At 34.3% G+C, this 19,664-nt stretch overlaps 2 non-coding genes across 2 annotated transcripts; both read left to right on the forward strand.

Moving 5' to 3' along the window:
• The first annotated feature begins 326 nt into the window (after window positions 1-326).
• LOC121219704 (small nucleolar RNA R71) lies at window positions 327-433 on the forward strand. Its single transcript, XR_005916595.1, has one exon. It is a non-coding gene; the product is annotated as a small nucleolar RNA R71 (small nucleolar RNA).
• Window positions 434-18,948: 18,515 nt separating this feature from the next.
• On the forward strand, window positions 18,949-19,055 carry LOC121219640 (small nucleolar RNA R71). The gene has a single exon (XR_005916530.1). It is a non-coding gene; the product is annotated as a small nucleolar RNA R71 (small nucleolar RNA).
• Window positions 19,056-19,664: the final 609 nt, after the last annotated feature.

Genomic DNA, 19,664 nt, shown 5'->3' on the forward strand with positions numbered 1-19,664 from the left:
CATGCTATATTTTCAAATTGATTGGGTGGTAGAGCTGCAAACTATTAAACCCATTAGTGGTAAAATTTTTAAGCATTAAAGAAATCAAAGATACCTGAGATGCGACTGGAGTGAGCAGATCCACTTTATGTATTCCAACGACTTATCTTCTTGACGCTGCTCAATTGGTTGGCCATTGATAATTGTTGCTGGCAATTCTCTTAATGATTTCATAAGCTTCGTTATAAGACTTAAAAAGGATAGCACCTTTAGCAGAAGTGTCCACTACCATCCTTTTGTGAGCATTGAGACCGTTATAAAATGTCTCAAGTTGGATGCAATGAGGGATTTCGTGATAAGGGCACTTCCATAATAATTCTTTATACCTTTCTCATGCTTCGTACAACGACTCATCAACCATTTTTTGGAAAGTAGTGATCTTGTTTCTCAACTTAGCATTCTTGCTATGTGGGAAATACTACATGAGGAATCTTTCTGCTAACTCTTACCATGTTAAAATGGAATTTTGTGTCAATGAGTTCAATCAGGCTCGAGCTCTGCCCCTTAGCGAATATGGGAACAACTTTAATTGTAGTGCATCTTCGGGTACTCCGGCTAACTTGAAAGAATCGCTCACCTCCATAAATAGTCTTAAGTGAATATGATGATCTTCGGTAGGCATTCCACTGAATTGGCCAACCTTCTAAAGCATTTGGAACATGACTGGCTTCAGTTCAAATTATTGTACCTCAATTTTGGGTCTCCTAATACCCGGATTAAGATCATGAAACACTGGCACGACATACTACTTTAGAGTTCTATCCCTATCATCAACAATAAGGATAGGATTTTGAGCAGGGTTTGCTCCATTTCCTTGATTCAGATTTTCAAAGTTCATCTCTTTGGTCCTTCTCTGACTTGCTTGTCTTCTTCATTGTCGAAAAGTTCTTTCAATCACAGGGTTTACAGGGAGTAAATCAATAATTCGATTAGTACTTATAAACACCTGAAATAACACAAAAAAATATTAATTAAGTTAAAATTGAACAAAAAAATAAACCAAAATGCAAAATTCACAAATCCACAAATTCACAAATTCACAAATAATGACTTTTAAAATAGTCCCCGGTAATGGCATCAAAAACATGGAACGACGAAAATGTGCAAGTGTACACAACCGCAACAAGTAATAAAGTGACAAGTAAATGTCAAGTTACCATTCCCATAGGGACTATGAAAAGAATTATTTATGAATGCAATTACAAGCACTTTGGTGAAGAAAAATATTTTATTGGAGGAGGTGATTAAAAACTAAGATTTTTAACTAAGTAAAATAAATAAATAGAAAATAAAAGTTCCAATGCACGATTTGAAAAGATGATTTTAATCAAGATGACATAATTGTGTTAGATTAATTAAATTAAAAATATCAAAATCAGAATTATTCATACACATGTTCATAACAACAACAATAAAATTAAAAGGATAAGGAATAAGAATCAAATTCGGTGTTTCTCCGAGGCTTGACTAAGTTTCTCCGCTCCTCCTTCTTCGCTTGTTCATGTTAAACTGAGACTTCCATGAACACTTGAATGCTGCTCCAAATGGTGGCTGAAGGACTCTTTTTCAAGAGGTGATACCGAAAAGGAAATGGGGAAGAAAATGAAGAACAACGGAAGGGGATTGAAGAGAGAAAGTGAAAGGAAAGTGAAAAGATGAGAGGTTTTGAGATGTGATTCAAATGAGCAGCCCAAGGGGGTTTTTATAGCTTGAGTAGGCTGCTAAAAATGGAAAAAATCAGCAGCCATAGAGTCCCCCTATGGCCGGCCACACATGTGACAAGTTTGAAGGCTTCAAATTTGCTATTTTATGGTAGGGGCAAATCTAGAAAGGCATGAATAGTGAGGGCTTTGAATGAATATTCAAGGAGCCCTCAAGGGATATTTTTCAAGCAAAATATTCAACCAAATAAGCTAATTGGGTCAGCATGTGGGACAGTTTTGAGTTGCCCAATGCTCAGTCAGATCGGTTTTCTCAGTTCAGCTCAACTAGGCCTCTTTTCATAATTAATGAAGAATAATTTATTTAACCCAAAATAAATTGGATTAAAATTAAATTTAATTATATTATGAATTAATATTCATAATTTGGACCATCTTAGACTGAAAAATCAATTTGCTCCAATGCTTGAAAAACCGCTTCTCGGTTTTGCACTTCTAGCAATATTTGTCGAGCCAATTTTCGCCCTTTGTACGAATCTGTCGAAAATGATAAAAAAATAATCAAAATTTATTATAAAATTAATTAAAATTCAACATGTTAATAATTTCAGTACAATTTAAATATTTTTATAATTATTATATATTTTTCGACAAGAATTACTACGCATTTGCATGAATTTGAGTTAGAAAGGGCATGAAAGAATGTGTATATTTTCGTGTTTCTAATTATCAACCCTCGGCTACTAGATCCAATATGGGTCCCAGCGACCCTCTCAAGCACCCTCATCATGGCCTGGGAAAATGCATTGTCACCAACAGTCTAAGTCCAGGACTCAGTCTCAGCAGTTGCTGTTCCCACTGTCTCACTTGTATCTAAATTGGGAATGTTGCCCATCGAGGATGGCTCAGATCAAGCTCTTCTTCAGTGCGCTTCACACCCACGAGTACCATGCCCGCAAGTTCTACACGTACTCGTTATGCCTAATTTATTTACAATTTCAAAATTTTATGCAATAGTTGAAATTTGTTGTAAGAAATCTTGTATCTAAAATTTTATCAGAAACTTTTATAGAGTTGTTACAGTATTTAGCTAAAGAAGAGCAATTCTAGCACTATAGTGTTTTTCTATACTACAAAGTATATAGCTAAAGAAGAAGTATTTACAGGATCGACGCTAGAGGCTCAGAATTTTCATAAACTTATTTGTCAAAATTAATCTGAAGTACAATTTGTTCAAAACACTTTTCATAAAAACTTGAACCCAAAAATCACAACCCAAGTTTTGAATCTAAACTTTGATACCACCAATTTCGTAACACCCCAAACCCAGTCTGGACGACATGGCCAAATCTGGAGAAGTTACCTCAACTCATTTGATAATCCAAAAATCAATTTGTATTTGTAAAGTAAATAGTGATAGCTTTTGATAAATAAATTTCCATTTCATTTTGGAAAGCACTTTCTCTTAGTTAATTCATTAAAATTGCAGAAGAATACTCATAAAAAAACACACTTACTAACACCCTATACCTGGCCCAATTGCCAAGTTGGAATATCAGGATGCCACACCACCATCTCAGATTCTACACAATATATCTAGACATTTAAAGAAGGAAACGTCTTTTACTTTGACATTCGTATAGCTTTTGACTGACACAAATTGCTTGATATGACCCAAATTGCTTGTTTGCTTTAATAGCTAAGTGATTTGGGTATGTATGAGAGTGTTTGAGAAGCTTGGGTTCAAGTCTTGGCTTCTGCAGATTTTTTTGGTTTTGCTTTTACATGAATCTGGACACTGGCATGTAGGCCTTATAAATTATAGTGCTTGTTTTATGACACAAAAATAGCTTGTGGTCTAGTGGCAAGGTGGCGTGTTGTGTAATTGTGAGGTCTGAGGTTCAAGTCTTGGGTTGTGCAATGGAGTATTTATTTTGCTGCTTGAGCTATGTAGGTAGTGGAGTTGGACTGAAACACAGCTAAGGGGAGTTTGAATGGAGTTTTGGGGGAGTTTAAGAGAAATCGGTGGAGTGATTCAAGGAGGGATAAGGAGAGAGATTTTAGGAGAAAATCGTAGAATAGAGGTGTTGAGGAGTGTGTGTGTTGAATTTGGCCATTAGGCACTAGGATAATCAATTTTGGGGTTTTTGGGGGTTGTTTTCTCTCTGTCTGCTTCAGTTTCGGTCAGTAATCTTTTCACTTTTTGCTTTGGTGTCAAAATTTACTAAGACTTGGTGTACCTCTCGGGTTTATTTGTTATCTTTTTCCACTCATCCCTTTTATTCCTTCTTGTGTTGGCCGAATAGCTTTTTGGTTTCCCTCTGCCGAATTCTGTTTTTTTTTCTTCCCCTTTTCTCTTTGTTGCTTCTTTTCGCTTATCTACTTTTCCACACCTTGACCGCATAGTGTTGAAGTAGTTCGTGTTGCATCTTTTGTCCGAATTGCTCTTCTTCCTCTACCTCTTTCCATCAATTGTTTGTCAATTATTGCCTTTCGACTTGACAACTCATCTCTGACGGTTCGAACTTCTCAAGGAGTGAAGGAGTATCAAGTCATATAAAGTCGTCAAAAATTTTCTCTCATCTCTCGATCAAAGGCAAGTATTAGGCTAGCATTCTTAGTGTAGGCCGAGTGCTTTCTGTGTTTTCGTAAGTTTTGATGAGTGGATTTAAACCACATGTTTAAAAAATCTTGTTTAATCCGTTTGTAATGCAGATACCCGTCTAAGAGATTGTAGTCAACCTCCGTCAGTGGTATAAGTGGGCTAAGCCACTTTTGACAGTCGAGGCAAGTATTAATTTAGTTTTGGTTAAGGGTGTAAAAGAGGGAGATTAACCCTATTGTTTAGCGACTAATGGAAAGCCTTGTGTGAGTCTAGGTTTTGGAACTCGTGGATCTTGATGCGTTTTCACAATCAGGTGTGTAAACACCCCATTGTAATCGTAGATTGGCAAAAAAAGCCAAAAAGCCAAAAATACGACGTTTGAGACCACACCAGCGTACGATCGCTCGTGTGGTAAGCCTAACTCGCAAAACATGGGCGATAGACTGTAGAGGCCTCCATGAGCATTTTCATGGGCTTAGGCCGTAATGGTTCACATTGGGCTGACATGGGCCGTGTGGGCTCAATGGGCTCGTGGGCCCCACACGGATGAAATCGACAAATTGTGGCAAATACTGGACTGGGTGATATAGATCCCATAGCCGTGGCAAATTCTGGGTTGAACAGGCCACACGAATGTGTGGGCCCACTTGGGCCCATTTACACTATTTTGACCATTTAGGTTTCTTAAGTTGCTCGAGGCAACTACGGACCTTTCGAGAGGTCAATAAATGATCGAAATACCTCTATAGGGTAAAATGACCAAAATACCGCCATAGGATAAAATGACCGAAATACCTCATAGGGTAAAATGACTGAAATAGCCCTATAGGGTAAAATAATTAAAATACCCCATAGGGTAAAATGACCAAAATACCCTTATAGGGTAAAATGATCGAAATACCCCCATAGGGTAAAATGATTGATATACCCCTAGGAGATGAAATGACTGACATGGCCTTATGTATAACTGATTTGTGCTATGATATGTATGACTATGATTGAGTATGACATTCTGCATACACGTATGATTTATGACATGACATATAGCATGGGGTTGGGATACTGTTATAGAGGAAGTATACTATTTCTGGTAGCTTTGCTGCGATACTGTTACTGGCAGCTTTGTTGCGATACTATTACTGGCAGCTTTGCTACGATATTGGTGTGTTGGCTGGGTGGGTCGATTTTATCCCCACATGGTGTGTTGGTGGTACAAAGAGGTGTGTTGGCTGGATTGGGATTGGTTGCATTATTGCATTGTACTAATTTTGTACTGGGCTAAGGCCCACACTGTTACTGTATTGGGCTAAGGCCCACACTGTACTGTTACTGAATAAGGCTCGAGCCTAGACTGTTACTGCATGTTGTTTACTGACTGACTGATAGGGGATTACACACTTAGTTTTCATAAACTCACTCTTTTCTTGTAACTGTGTACGTAATCCTCAACCTTAAGCAATTTGGTGTTGCGAGGGACTTGGAGGTGGCCACATTATTGCAGCTGTTCTTCACTTGCTTTAATTTAAATTTAAAGTTGTGTTGGGTTATGTTTTTGTAATATGGCCATTTATGTTTGTTTAAGTTTTAATTGGGCTTTTGCTTACTTATTTTAAACAGCTAGTCTAGGAGAAGATGTATTTTCAAAATAATTACTATTTTCCAAGACACGAAATCGAAGCATTGGATTTTTAAAAGCTTCCGCGTTCTAAGATCAACTTATTATGACAATAGCAGATAACAAGGAAAACGTTTTGACTAGTTGATTAGTTACATAATAACAAAGGGGTTTTAAAACATAGAAACAAATTTTTACCAATGAGTCTAATTTTCAAAAGACACTTCAATGTGACACGCCAGATCCGACCATAACGTCTAGGCCGGGTTTGAGGTGTTACAACATATTCTTATTTATCGATTATACATGCTGAACATACATCAAAAAGTCTTAAAATAATAATTAAATATGCATAAGGTCCATTTACAAAAATCTCAAAATGTACTACATAGGTATCTATACTAGAACATGGGTATCGATATTTTCCTTGCACGATATCGATACAATATTGAAAATCGGTACCAAATCAGCATTTTTTCTCATAAAAAAACCCAAAGTCTCGAAAATGATTTTGTAAAAGTATCGATAAAATTACCCTAAGTATCGATACTCGTGATAGGCTACCAATACCAATTTATGATTCTAACTTCCAGCACATTTCAAAATCATAGAGGTATTATTTTTACAACACGAATAACAATACCTTTGCTTAGACAAGAAAAATACCATATTTTTAAGCATATAAGTCATTCCAACTTGTACCAATTCATCGTGTTATCATATCATCATCAAATAAACATCAAAATGGCCATAATAATAGTCTCAAACATTGAAAGTAAGTCTGAGCAATTATCAATGTGATTCGAAACAAATCTTATAAACTTATGAACAAATAATCTATGGAAGCATCCAAAACATCATGACAAATATCAGTAAAAGTCTACCACATTGCCTTATTCCCAAAACGACAACATATAACAATAATACCTATGAAATAACAAAAAATAACTTGCTTGGATCACCTCTCAGAACCACACTGCTTACATTGGGACATAACTAATCTACAATGGTTTAAGAAGGGAGTTGATAAGCTTAACATGCTCAGTGAATGCCTAGAACAACTACCATGCAAAAATTCATCAAGTATTAACGAAACAACCATATAGCACAACCTCAATAGTTCTAGCTCTAGTGTCATATTATACTTACTCGTGCATTATTTACTAGTTCATTTACATGGTAATCATATCCACTTTTAACTATATCACATTACACATATAATCACATAACATTCAAGCATACATCACTTTACTCAAAAACATGTTTATAGATTAATTAGAGCTTGAGCTATGAAACGTAAAAGTGGAAATTGTCACTACTAATTGGTTACACGGATCTCCAACACACCACATAGACTCATAAAGTCAAATATGTCCCCAAAGTGAAGCATAAGGCTAACACTCTCCAACACACCAACATGTCCCATTGAATAGAGCTTAGCTCACATTCCCTTATCTCTCTAGCATGTCCCAAGGCCTCAACACCTAAATCATATAACATAAAACTGAGTACTAACAATCCTATGGCATGCCAACTATATCCAACGGTTTCAAGAATCACGAGGCCAAATTATCTGCTATTAAGCACACATATATTACTTACTGATTTACAGTTAACTATCACTGCATATTTACATCATAAGCACATAATTATCACTGTCACTTGGCATGTTTGGAATGCCTACATATGCACTTTCACAACAGTAATCATGAACACATGTCAAATGTAATTGCTCTCATCTCAATTCACATCTTTATAGTAACATAAGCACATATTTTACAGGATAAACATGAGTATGAGAAAGCTTACACTTAGAATTTAGAGTAGGGGTTTAGAATACAACTAAATTCTCAAATAATGGATTGAATCATGTCCACAAGAAATTATTTCAAATACTCACCAATTACACTTTTGGCAAAAAGCTGAAAGTTAAAACTAGTTTTTCATTGCCTTTATCTCTACTCGTAGAAAGTTCTAACGATTCCAAAGCTTCAAAAAAGTAAATCACATAACATAATCAATATTCAGCCAAAGACTCACATCAAACAATCAAAAAACACAAGCCTAAGCTAGGTTATCTTTTGACCGAAACCTTCGACATAGAAAACTTAAAATTCGAATATATCGATCTATATTCAATCTTTTTGTCTAAAACTGATTTTTTTCATCTAAATATTCACCTACGATAGATTCTCAACCTTTAAACTACGCAAAACTACCCAATTCATGGTATCAAAATTTTTGACATGTTTATGGCAATTTTCATGAAATTTCATTAAATCCTCAGAAATCATTAACGAAACTTTAAATCAAGTTTAGAAACCTTCTAATCATGTTAAAATAGGTTCCAACTATGTCTAGAATGCTTACGAATATTCTTTCGAGTGCGCACTTGTACCATTCGATCATAATCCAATTGATCTAACCATTTCAGAATTAAATCAAGTTTGTGAACATACCATACATCCATTTATGTATAGAGATTGCATGCATGCATTCAAAATAATGCAAATCGAATGAAACAATAGATCTAATCAAGATAATGTTTGGTAATTAATGGAAATAAAGATTCATTAAGTAATTCCAACCTGATGATATTACCTCATGGGTAGGAAATTAACATCCAAAATAAAGGTATCATTCAAAAACATCATTTAACAGGTAAAATTCACAAAAATTAATCAAGGTAATGGAGGAAGAACTTCAGAAAGCTTTTGCCAAATCAGCTCCCAACTCCAGTGCTGCAATATTGTGCAAGACCCAGGGTTGAATGCTTCGTCCCATTCCTTGCGTCTCTGCTCTATGCTTTAGTTGTTACCCTCTCTTCTTTTATTCAGATTTTTCATGAGAGTTTGTTGGAGAAGAAAAACCACCCTTAAATCCTTATGTAAAATCCTCGTGTGTAGAATTCTCTTCTCTTTCCTCTTTCATAGGGTAGGTTCCCCCTCTTAGCATACACTTTTCTCCATTTTTTTCATGTGGATTTATCTGGTACACGTCTAGCTGGCTGGGAGTGACGAGAACTAAGTGATGCGTCAGCATCTTCATAGAATTGCCATGGCATTTATGCTCACAATCTTTCCGACCTTTTGCCATGACAATACTTCAATCTTTCATTTCTTTTATTCCTTCCTACACCTGCTATAAACACAAACAATTCCTTTCCTTCCACCCTCAAAAGTAACATATAGTAACATTAAATTCAATTTAATAAATCATTAACGAATTTTTAAGAATCAAATGTTTTCCCTCTTTCTTGATTTGTTGGAAATGTTAAATCTAACTAATTAGATGAAATTGAAAAATTAGATATGTAATTAAATTACATTTAGGATGTTTGAAATCAAATTTGAGGTTTAGAAGAAGATTTTGCAAGGAATTTCTTATTTTGGCAAAACTAGTTAATTTTCAGTGGAAATAAGAGAATGTGTAGATATTTGATTTTGCTATTTTCTGGATGCAAATAAGGCTGTAATTAATGTGTGTAATGTATTTATTATGTATACAAAGTTCTAAATTAATCAAGAGTTGATATATACTCTATGAGTCATTTGGTGTGTTAGGAGATCCACTTATACATTGCATATATGTTTATACATGTTTCTTAATCACAATATGCAAATATTTCAATATGATTTATAGGAGTTATGCTTAATTCTATTCCATGAGTTAATGGTATAGTATGTTTTTCTTATAACCTTGAGATTGTGGTTTATTTGTAGCCATTTTGAGCACTAACTGAGCCATCCAAGTGATCAAAACTAGGCCAAACTTTCTAGAGTATATGTTTTGTTTTCTAGTTCAATAAGGATGGAATTGTCGAATCTTACATTGAGAGTTAGACTTTGATATTTTCGTGGGTTGTAATGGACATTTTAAGAATTATTTTATGGACTTTTCTAATTGGTTTTTGATCATTGATTTCTTGAGAATGCTGATTTTGAATATGCATGTTATGATGGTTTTGAGTTGTAGGATAACTGATTTGTATGCTTGTAGGTCAATAAGGATATAGATGTTTTTTTGTGCATGCTAGATGTTGTAGCAAGTTTTAAATGACTTACCGGTATTAAATAGACCTTTGATGCACATAAAAATGTTGGTAATGTAAAATTGGTATGCTAAGTAATTAATTTATGAAGTTAGGAACTGCATGCTAGCATAATTATTTGCCTTGGATGTCAAATTGTGTGTTAGTAAGTTTTGTAGTGTGCGAGAATGCTTAATATGATCTATATATGTTATATGATATGTTGGATTAAATAAATTAGGCTAAATGCACGAATTGGTATGCTTGGTAATGTGACAAAATGTCATATGCAATTTTGGATTATTTTTTGCAAAAGTTGCAGACGAAGTCTCGATGATGCCGAAATGATGTCGCGACAAAGGATCAACACCATGATAAGGAATGTTGTGTGGGCGCGACATGACATACTGATTGATTGAACCATGTTTTGATAGTTTTCCAATATAGTCTTGATTTTTATACTACGCTATTAAAGTCCTTAAATGTGATTAAATGACTTCAAAATTTGCATGATTAAGTCCTATTTGGTTAATTCCATAGTTTTACTCTCTATTTTACTATGATGTTTTTCAAAGTATTTTATTAAACATACAAATTAGCCCTTAAATCTTTTTTTTTAATTAAACGAGTCTTTCTTATCCCTTTGAACTATTTCTTTTAAATATAGCCTAAGATCATATGCTTTAAATTGTATGTATGTTTAACTTGTTGAGTTATGTATGATTTATACATTGCATGAGAAATGATTAATTTACCCCTGTTGTTGTATTGATTTGAGTAGTGCAACGAAGGCATGATTTAGAGTTTATATGTTTACCCTAAACTATATGATTGATGTTTATGCATGTAAACATGTTATGTGAATATTGTGAGGTGTGAGTTGTGACACATTTCACTCGTATCCGTCACTAGAATAAGGTTACGGAGCATTACCAGAGATTACACTTCAAATCTATCCACAAAGAAACTTTAAACATTTAATATTACAACATCAATCATGGAAAATTCAATCATTAACATACACATTGTCCCTTATACGAGCCCTAGAGGCCCTAAAAACACATTAGAAACAAGTCAGGACTAAATCTGAAACATTTAGAATTTTTTAGAAAAATATGAAACACGCCCGTGTCTTATGCCATGTGGATATTCGAAGTAGGGACACACAACTATGTCCAGCCCGTGTCCATGCCTGTGTAACTCTCTGACTTGGGTCACACCGCCAAGCCACACGCCCGTATGCCAGGCCCTGTACCCTTCGAAGTGGCCTCACATGCCCGAGCGCCAGGCTGTGTACCAGGTCGTGTAACTACCTGACTTGCAACCTTTTGAAAGCTATAGGGGACACACGGCCATGTTGCATGGTCGTGTATCACACACGACTAAGACACACGCCCATGTCCTTGGCCGTGTGGATGAAAAATAGGCCATTTCCAAGCCATTTTTCTCACCCAATCATGCACACACCTACAACGAATTTTCCACATGTAAACAAGCATTCAAAATGTAGCAAATAATGCATCCACAAGATAAACCAATAAGGTATATGTGCATACAACTAATATGCCCAAAAGGCACCTCAATCACAACCATTTAAAATGTATAACCATAAGCATAGTTTAGCCAAAAGTTCAATCAACTTATAACTACGTTTATATCAAAACTTACCACTTTATTTACCTATCAAATTCACACCAAAAATACCAAATTGGCCATTTGACATTTAGCACTATTAGCCATATTTTTCCACTACATTCCAAATACCAAAATGACCATATTCAACCATGTCAAAGAACATTCCATTACACGCATTTTAAATACCATTTCAACTTTCATCATTTAAGCATTATAGATACTACAAAATCAACCATCATAAAGTCACGTATATATACCATAATTACAAGCCAAAACATAATGGCTATAACATCAACCAAAACGGCTATACATGTGCATATTTAACCAATTATCACTTAACTTATTTTCATGCCAAAACATGTCATAATTGATACATAACAACCATACCAAATTTGTTCATTTCAAAACATATACCAATTTGACCATATTAACCACAATCAACAAGCTATCAATAGTACCTTAAGTACCTCAAATTCAAAGCAACATTTCATGCCATAATCATCAGCCAAAATGACATATATATACCAAACTCATCAATTAAACATTAGACATAGTCCACCTATACATGCCATTATAACCGCGACCAAAGCATAGAAATCTACCGATAAAATTGATGGATAGTATGATGGATCTCTGACTAGCTTCCAACCTGATTGAGCTTCTGATAATTTGAAAAGTAAAGGAAAACAACTTTGTAAGCAATGAATGCTTAGTAAGCTCGTATAAACTTTAGTCATATCAATTCATTTCAAATATGAAATTTATACATATCAAGAAAAATCCTATACCAATACTGCAAGATTCATGAAACCATATTCAACAATTCACAATGTGAATAAATCCACAACATCACATATATATCATCCCTAGCATCGTAGGATTTTATAAAACTTTAAATCCTTTCAAAATTTTCTTACTTTCATTTGCATTTCATTACTTTCCATTGCATTTACTTTCTTTAGCTTAAATAACAACATCAATTCAACTTATCATCTCCATTTTCATCATCTTACACTTCAAGTATGAACTTACTATACCATTACCTTTCCACACCCATTTCATATGCATAACACACAAGACATAAGCATATCATCAACCATAGCCACAAGATAGTGCATTTAAATATAGCTCTTTTGGAATTAACCTCATGATAAACCATTTCATAAGAAATTACATAATTTAAACTGCACCACTCTTTAATGACCACAAGTATATTTCCATTTGGAAACTTACCATTTCAATGCATAACTTTATAAGTAAACATAATACAATCCAACCAATAGCTAGGCACATGCCTAAGCATCAAACAACAAAACATGTTAGCATACTTAAACATATTTCATATAAATTCAACATGGATAACCATTATACCTAAATATGATTCAATTGGATATAACATCCTTCATAACATAACATGTTTTCCATATATCACATCATTTCAATGTATTTCATATATACATGTATTTGTTCGTATTGAACATTTATCGTTTCCTTTCCAACTCATGCCCATTGAACCATTTAGAATACTGCTGGATACCCGGGATAGCTCACACAAAGTGTGCTAACTTATATAACTATAATCCATTAATTCTTGTATATGTATGCTTACACAAGCTGTAAATTAGAATGCTTACACGAGCTGTGAAAATGGGTCTGCTCACATGAGATGTGGGTCAGAATGTAGCTACACGATGCTGCTCACACGAGCTGTGGAGTATCTGCAACACATGTCGGACCTCAGCCATCAGTAGGACATTCAAGACTGGCACCCAAATCATGTAAACCCTAATGACATGTCATTTATATCCTAGGAATTCCTAAGGTTCAAACAGGGCTCGGTAGTCGTCGTACGTTAGATTTACATTATTTCATAACATAATAAATTGTATAATAACATATATATTGATTCATTTTCAATAAAAATCATATAATAACATTCAATTTAACCAACATTATACACAATACACTTCATACGAACTTACCTAACAGAATTGCAGAAATGTCAAAGTATAGGAGCATTTTGGTAATTTTCCATTCTCCTCGATCTTCCACTTGATCTTGATCTAAATTACTAATTTCAGTTAGTCTATTAATTTAGACAATAAAATAATTTATTTCATGCAATTTGGTATTTTTTACATTTTTTACAAAATTGCCCCTAAAGTTTTACTTTTATTCAATTTAATTCCTGAGCCTAAAACATGCAAATTAACCTTTTCTCCAAATTTAAGTTTAGCTGACTGTTCATGGCACCCAAAACAGCCCACATTTGTATTAATTTCAAATTAAATCATTGTACTTTTACTATTTTAATAATTTAGTCCCTAATAAAAGAATTCATCAAAAATCACTTAATAAAATACTTTTAAATAACAACTAATATCTCAAATCCATCATTTAACATCTAAAATCATAAGTTTCATCAATGGCAACATTCAAAATCTTTAATAGTTTCAAAATAAAAGGTACGTGTTATTTGGACCTAGTTGTAACGATCTCAAAAACATAAAAATTATTAAAAATAGGGCCAAATCACTTACCAATTTTTCTTGTGAAGTTGCAAAAACCTCCAAGCGAAAAAAATGGCTCCTTCTGCCATTTACAATTGGTGATGGAGCTTTGAAATAGATGATAAAAAAGCTTTTATTTTATTTATTTTAATATAATTATTAATTTACCATATTAACCTTAGTTAATAATTGAATAAAACATCAAATTCATGTCCATTATTATCCACTAATACCTTGAATGGTCTAATTACCATTTAAGTCTCTTTTCCTTTAATCAAATAACCATTTAATCACTCAAATCAAATAGTGATCAAATTTTACATCTTTTATAATTTAGACCATTTTAATTAATTAACTATCGAAACATTAAAGTTTTTTAGTGACACTTCAATAATACCTTAATGACACTCTGTAAATATTTATAAAAATATTTACGGCTCGATTTATAGAAACAATGTCCCGATACATTATTTTTTAAAACCACTTGACCTTAGGGTCTTACCACTATATCAAAAACCTTTTTAAAACCATGTTTGAATCGTAAATATTAAATGATAATATTTATGAACTTACTCATAGGATTTGGTGGCCTCAAAACCATTGTTTCCAACACCACTGAAAAATGGGTCGTTACATGAGTGGTAGTTTTATGGAGTGTTTGGTTGTCGGTAAAGAGAGTCATGTAAGTGGCTAATGTGACATTCTGGATTCAAGTTAGACCGTCCCTGCCAAGTTTGGGGTGCCACAAAGTCATGACGACGCGACTCTGGACGTCACGACTAGGTGAAAATAACATGGCGACTTGCATTCAACTTAAAGAGGGTTTCTTCTCCTAGTTAAACTCTTCTATTGTTTCCTAATTAAATTATGATTATTTTAGGGTTATTTTAGTCGTATTTGACCTACGAATTTAGCCTATAAAAGGGGCTATTGTAACTTAGATTAATTGTCACATCTCAAATTCGGGGTTAAAAGTATTAAGGTCTGTTGGTTGGGTTAGTGGCTTGGACAGACTTTTAAGTTACTTTTTGTGTTGTAGGAGTAGAATGAGCCTGCTAGTTCAGTGGTAAGATGTGTATTAGCTTACCCCATGGTCCTGTGTTGGAATCCCTGTGCGTGTAATCAAGGATTATTCTTTTTGTTCTTTTCTGATGTGTAGTTAAGTGGTTGAATTTAATTGAAATTGTGTTTAGATGTATCTGATAGGGGGTTAGGGGGTTGAGTGGGAATTCAAATTTTAGAAATTTTACCCAAAATCCTCTCGCATTTGTTCCCTACTTTCTCTCATGTCAATCTTGTACTTCACATTTTGTTTTCCTTTTCAATTTTTGGACTCTTATAGCTACGGTATTCTCTTCTTTGCCATCTTTTTTATTTCTTTTATTTTGTGTTTCTATTTGTCCTACTGTGACTATACTCCAAAGCTCTAATAATTTTTGTGTCACTTGATTTGTTCTAAAATTATCATCAATTGCCACTTTTTAAAGCTTTTCTTATTCTTTTGCCTTTGTTTAATGAGGATTTTAAGGGGGGAAAAGGGAAATATTGTGATTTGAGTTTTAATCAATTGTCTTTGTATCTTTATATCTTGTTATGATCGGTAAGTTTCTTAGTCTTTGAGTATTTGTGTGAACAAGTTTTAGATCAGTTTTGTGGAGGTCTTTCAATCGATTCATAATATTTTGGAAGCACATTTAAGGTGTGTATTCTTAAACACTTGTAATTTGAGGTTGTTTCAATGCTGATTTTTTTTATTTGAAACCAGTTTAAGGTGGTTTTTGAACCACATGAGCAACCACATGGGCATGTGTCGCACATGGGTGGTCCACACGGTCATGTTTGGCTTTAGAAATGAGGCTTTAAACTCATGTTCATGTTGTTACGAACATATTCATGTCAACTCGATAATTTGCTAACTTATGACATACTCACCTACCAAAATCCATTTATCTCTTAACTATATCTCTATGTCAATTCAACCAGTTAAAAAATTTTAATAAGCAAATGTGTTAATGCACATACATACTTATGGAATTAAAATAATCTCTTGTACACATCTCTATGCCAATTCAAACAATTAATTCAATCTCAAAAGCACTTAAAAGGTTACGTGAGGTAACAATGTACTTCTACCTTGAAACAGTTTAATCACAATAATCTTGCAACTTATGCAAGACTAATGTACCGTTAGATACCATTGCTAATTTAACCCTCAACTACCTTAGATGATTTAATCATGCACTGATTAAGAATTGTGACAATTAATTACAATTTCAGTCTATTTAAATAATTAATTCATCAGTTACCTTACAATTGTAATACAAGAATAACTTAGTCATGGTTTTACTTAATCAAACATCTTACCGAGACCTATAACAACTCAAACAAAATTTTAATAACTCAAGTAGATAAAATACAATCAACCTAACACAAATTAAATTTAAGCCATATTAATTAAATTGAACATATCAACATCACAAATATTCATAGATGTGTTCATAACAATAACAATAAAATTAAAAGGATAAGGAACAAGAATCAAATCCGGTGTTTTTCTGAGGCTTGACTAGTTTGCTCAACTCCTCCTTCTCGACTTGTTCTTCTTAATCCAATGCTTCCATGAACACTTGAATGCTACTTCAAATGGTGGTTGGAGGAGTCTTTTTCAAGAGGTGAAATTGACAAGGGAATGGGGAAGAAATTGAAGAATAATGAAAGGAGAAAAGTGAGAGAGAAGTTAAGAATGGATGGTTTTTAAGATGTGTTTCAAATGAGCAGCAAAGGGGGGTTTTATAGGTTGAGTAGGCTGCTAAAAATAGGAAAAATAAACAGCCATAGAGTCCCCCCATGGCCAGCCACACATGTGGAAAGTTTGAAGGTTTCAAACTTGCTATTTTAAGGTAGGGGCAAATCTAGAAAGGCATAAATAGTGGAGGGGTTTGAGTGCAAATTGAAGGTGTCTTCAAGGGCTACTTTGCAAGTCAAATAATCAGCCAATCAAGCTTATTGGGTCAGTTTGTGGGATTGTTTTGGGCTGCTCAATTGTTTTGGGCTGCTCAATGCTCGATTGGATCGATTTTCTCAGTTCAGCTCAACTAGACCTCTTTTCATAATTAATTAATAATAATTTATTTAACCCAAAGTAAATTGGATTAAAATTTAAAATTAATTATATTATGAATTAATATTGATAAGTTGGACCATCTTAGGGCTATCAAATCTGTCCAACATCTTATTAGAGAAAGAAAACCTGGAATGGTCTTTCCTAGTGGCCTTGTTTAATTTCTTATAATTCCTACAAATCTTTCAACCCATGAATCAAATATGTGAAATCATTCATCCAGTACCCTTCTTCTGCCTTTCCAAAATGACAAGTGCCTCTTCTTCTTGATATTTGGTGAACTCAACTGAAATAATGATAGGTAAAGTCGAAGACAGACCCAAATGGTCATTTTCAAATAAGGAGACAAAACCTTCAGTTCCAATTTAGCTGGCTTTTCAATCGATGACTTTGGTTGCATATACTCTTGAGATGATAACTCTAATGGTTTGAGTATGATAACTATAATGATTTGAGTGGAACTTCTTGAGTGAATTCCTTCAAATTAGCTTCTAACCAAGCCAAACATTCCTTGTCTTCATCATCACTTGGTGAATCCTCCAGTAGAATATGTTCTAACAGACCGTGTAAAGAATTGAACTTCAATTCTGTAGAAGCTAGCGATTCCATCTTGGAAATAGTAGAGCAGTCTTCAACTATATCTGGGGATTTAGCAGCATTGAAGTCATTAAAAGTCACCTCGTCATCAAAGATTTATTTCAATTGAGTATCCTTTAGTTAGGTCTAGAATCGTTGAGGATATGGCAGTGGTGGAATCTTAGCTTTAACTAGACAACTCTTCTGTGGAAATTTTTCTGTATCCAACAAGGGTGTTAAGTAATCAGAACTAACTAGTTTAGAGTTTACCTCATCAAGGATCAACGGATCTAACTTCTGTGAAACAGGAGTTTCAACACTCGGTTGAACTTCCTCTTTGTCTTGAGTTGCAACAGGCTCATCTTAAACCTCAACCACTTTGGGCTCCAATGTATTTCCACTTGGCAAAGAGACTGTTTTGCAATGTTCTTTGCCCAAAATTCTTAGATTTTCTGTGTTGCTCTACCAAATACATTGGGGTTTATTTCGAAGTTCATTGGTTAGTTGACCCATTTGATACTCTAGATTTCTTAAAGTGGCATCATTCTTCGCTATATATGCCTTCAGCAGATTCTCAAGATCATTTGAAGATTCAATTGGTGGGGGTTGTTACACTTGTTGAGAATATTCTGGCAAATAATTTGGTCGAAATGGTATAGAAGAATTGCTATGGTCTGCCCATTGATTACTCTATGGAGAAATTGGACCAATCTGCCTTGAAGAGTTATAAGAATTTGATTGCAGACCATTCCAATTATGATTTCTCATGTAATATTTTGACTCTTGATTCAATGGGAAATTTTTAAAAAAAAATGGCCATCTCTATAGTATTCACAGGAAATATTCTCGAACTGGTTTGGTTGCTGACCTGTCATATTACCATTGAAACCATTAATAATTACGTTCTTAAGCATACAAGACATAGAGGATACGTGGGCTGTCAAAGAAACAAGTGTGTCCACTTTATATACCTCGTCTTTCTATGGCTGCTCGATTAGTTGGCCAATGATAGTTATTGTTCGTAATTCTTTCATTAATCTCGTAAGCTTCATTGTAAGACTTAGAAAGAAGGGCTCCATTTTTCGAAGCATCCACCATCATTCTAGTATGAATATTGAGACCAATATAGAAAGTCTCCATTTGAACACAATAAGGAATGCCATGATGAGGGCACTTTCGTAATAACTCCTTGAACCTCTCCCATGCTTCATATAAAGATTCTTCGTCAAGTTACTGAAATGAAGTGATTTCATTTCGAATCTTGGCCATCAAAGATGGAGGAAAGTATTTCATTCAGAAACGTTCAACCAACTCTTGCCATGTAGTTATGGAACCGGATGGTAGGGAGTTCAACCACGCTCGTGCTCTATCTCTTAATGAGTATGGAAATAATCTCAATCTCAAGACATCCTCGGTCAACCTGACTATTTTAAATGAGTCACTCACTTCCATGAATAGCCGAAGATGAAGATGTGGATCTTCAGTAGGAATCCCACTAAATTGACCCATATTTTGCAACATTTAGAACATGGCCGACTTCAGCTCGAATTGTTTTGCCTCGATTTCGGGTCTCCTAATACTTGAGTTGAGCTCGTTGAATAGAGGATTGGCCTATTTTTGAATGATAATATTTCTGTCATTCGCAACAATGATCGGATTGTGAGCATTATAAGCAAATGTTCCTCTTGGATTTTTGTTTTGATTTTTGAAATTCATCTCTTCGGTCCTTCTTTGGTTCACTAGTCTTCTCTTTTGTCTAAAAGTCCTTTCAATTTTAGGGTCTACGAGGAGTAAATTGATAATTTAATCAATACTCATAAACACCTAAAACAACACAGAAAAAATTAACTAAGTTAAAACTGAATAGAAAAA

The sequence above is a fragment of the Gossypium hirsutum genome, chromosome D07, assembly GCF_007990345.1.
Source record: "Gossypium hirsutum isolate 1008001.06 chromosome D07, Gossypium_hirsutum_v2.1, whole genome shotgun sequence".
Lineage (NCBI taxonomy): Eukaryota > Viridiplantae > Streptophyta > Magnoliopsida > Malvales > Malvaceae > Gossypium > Gossypium hirsutum.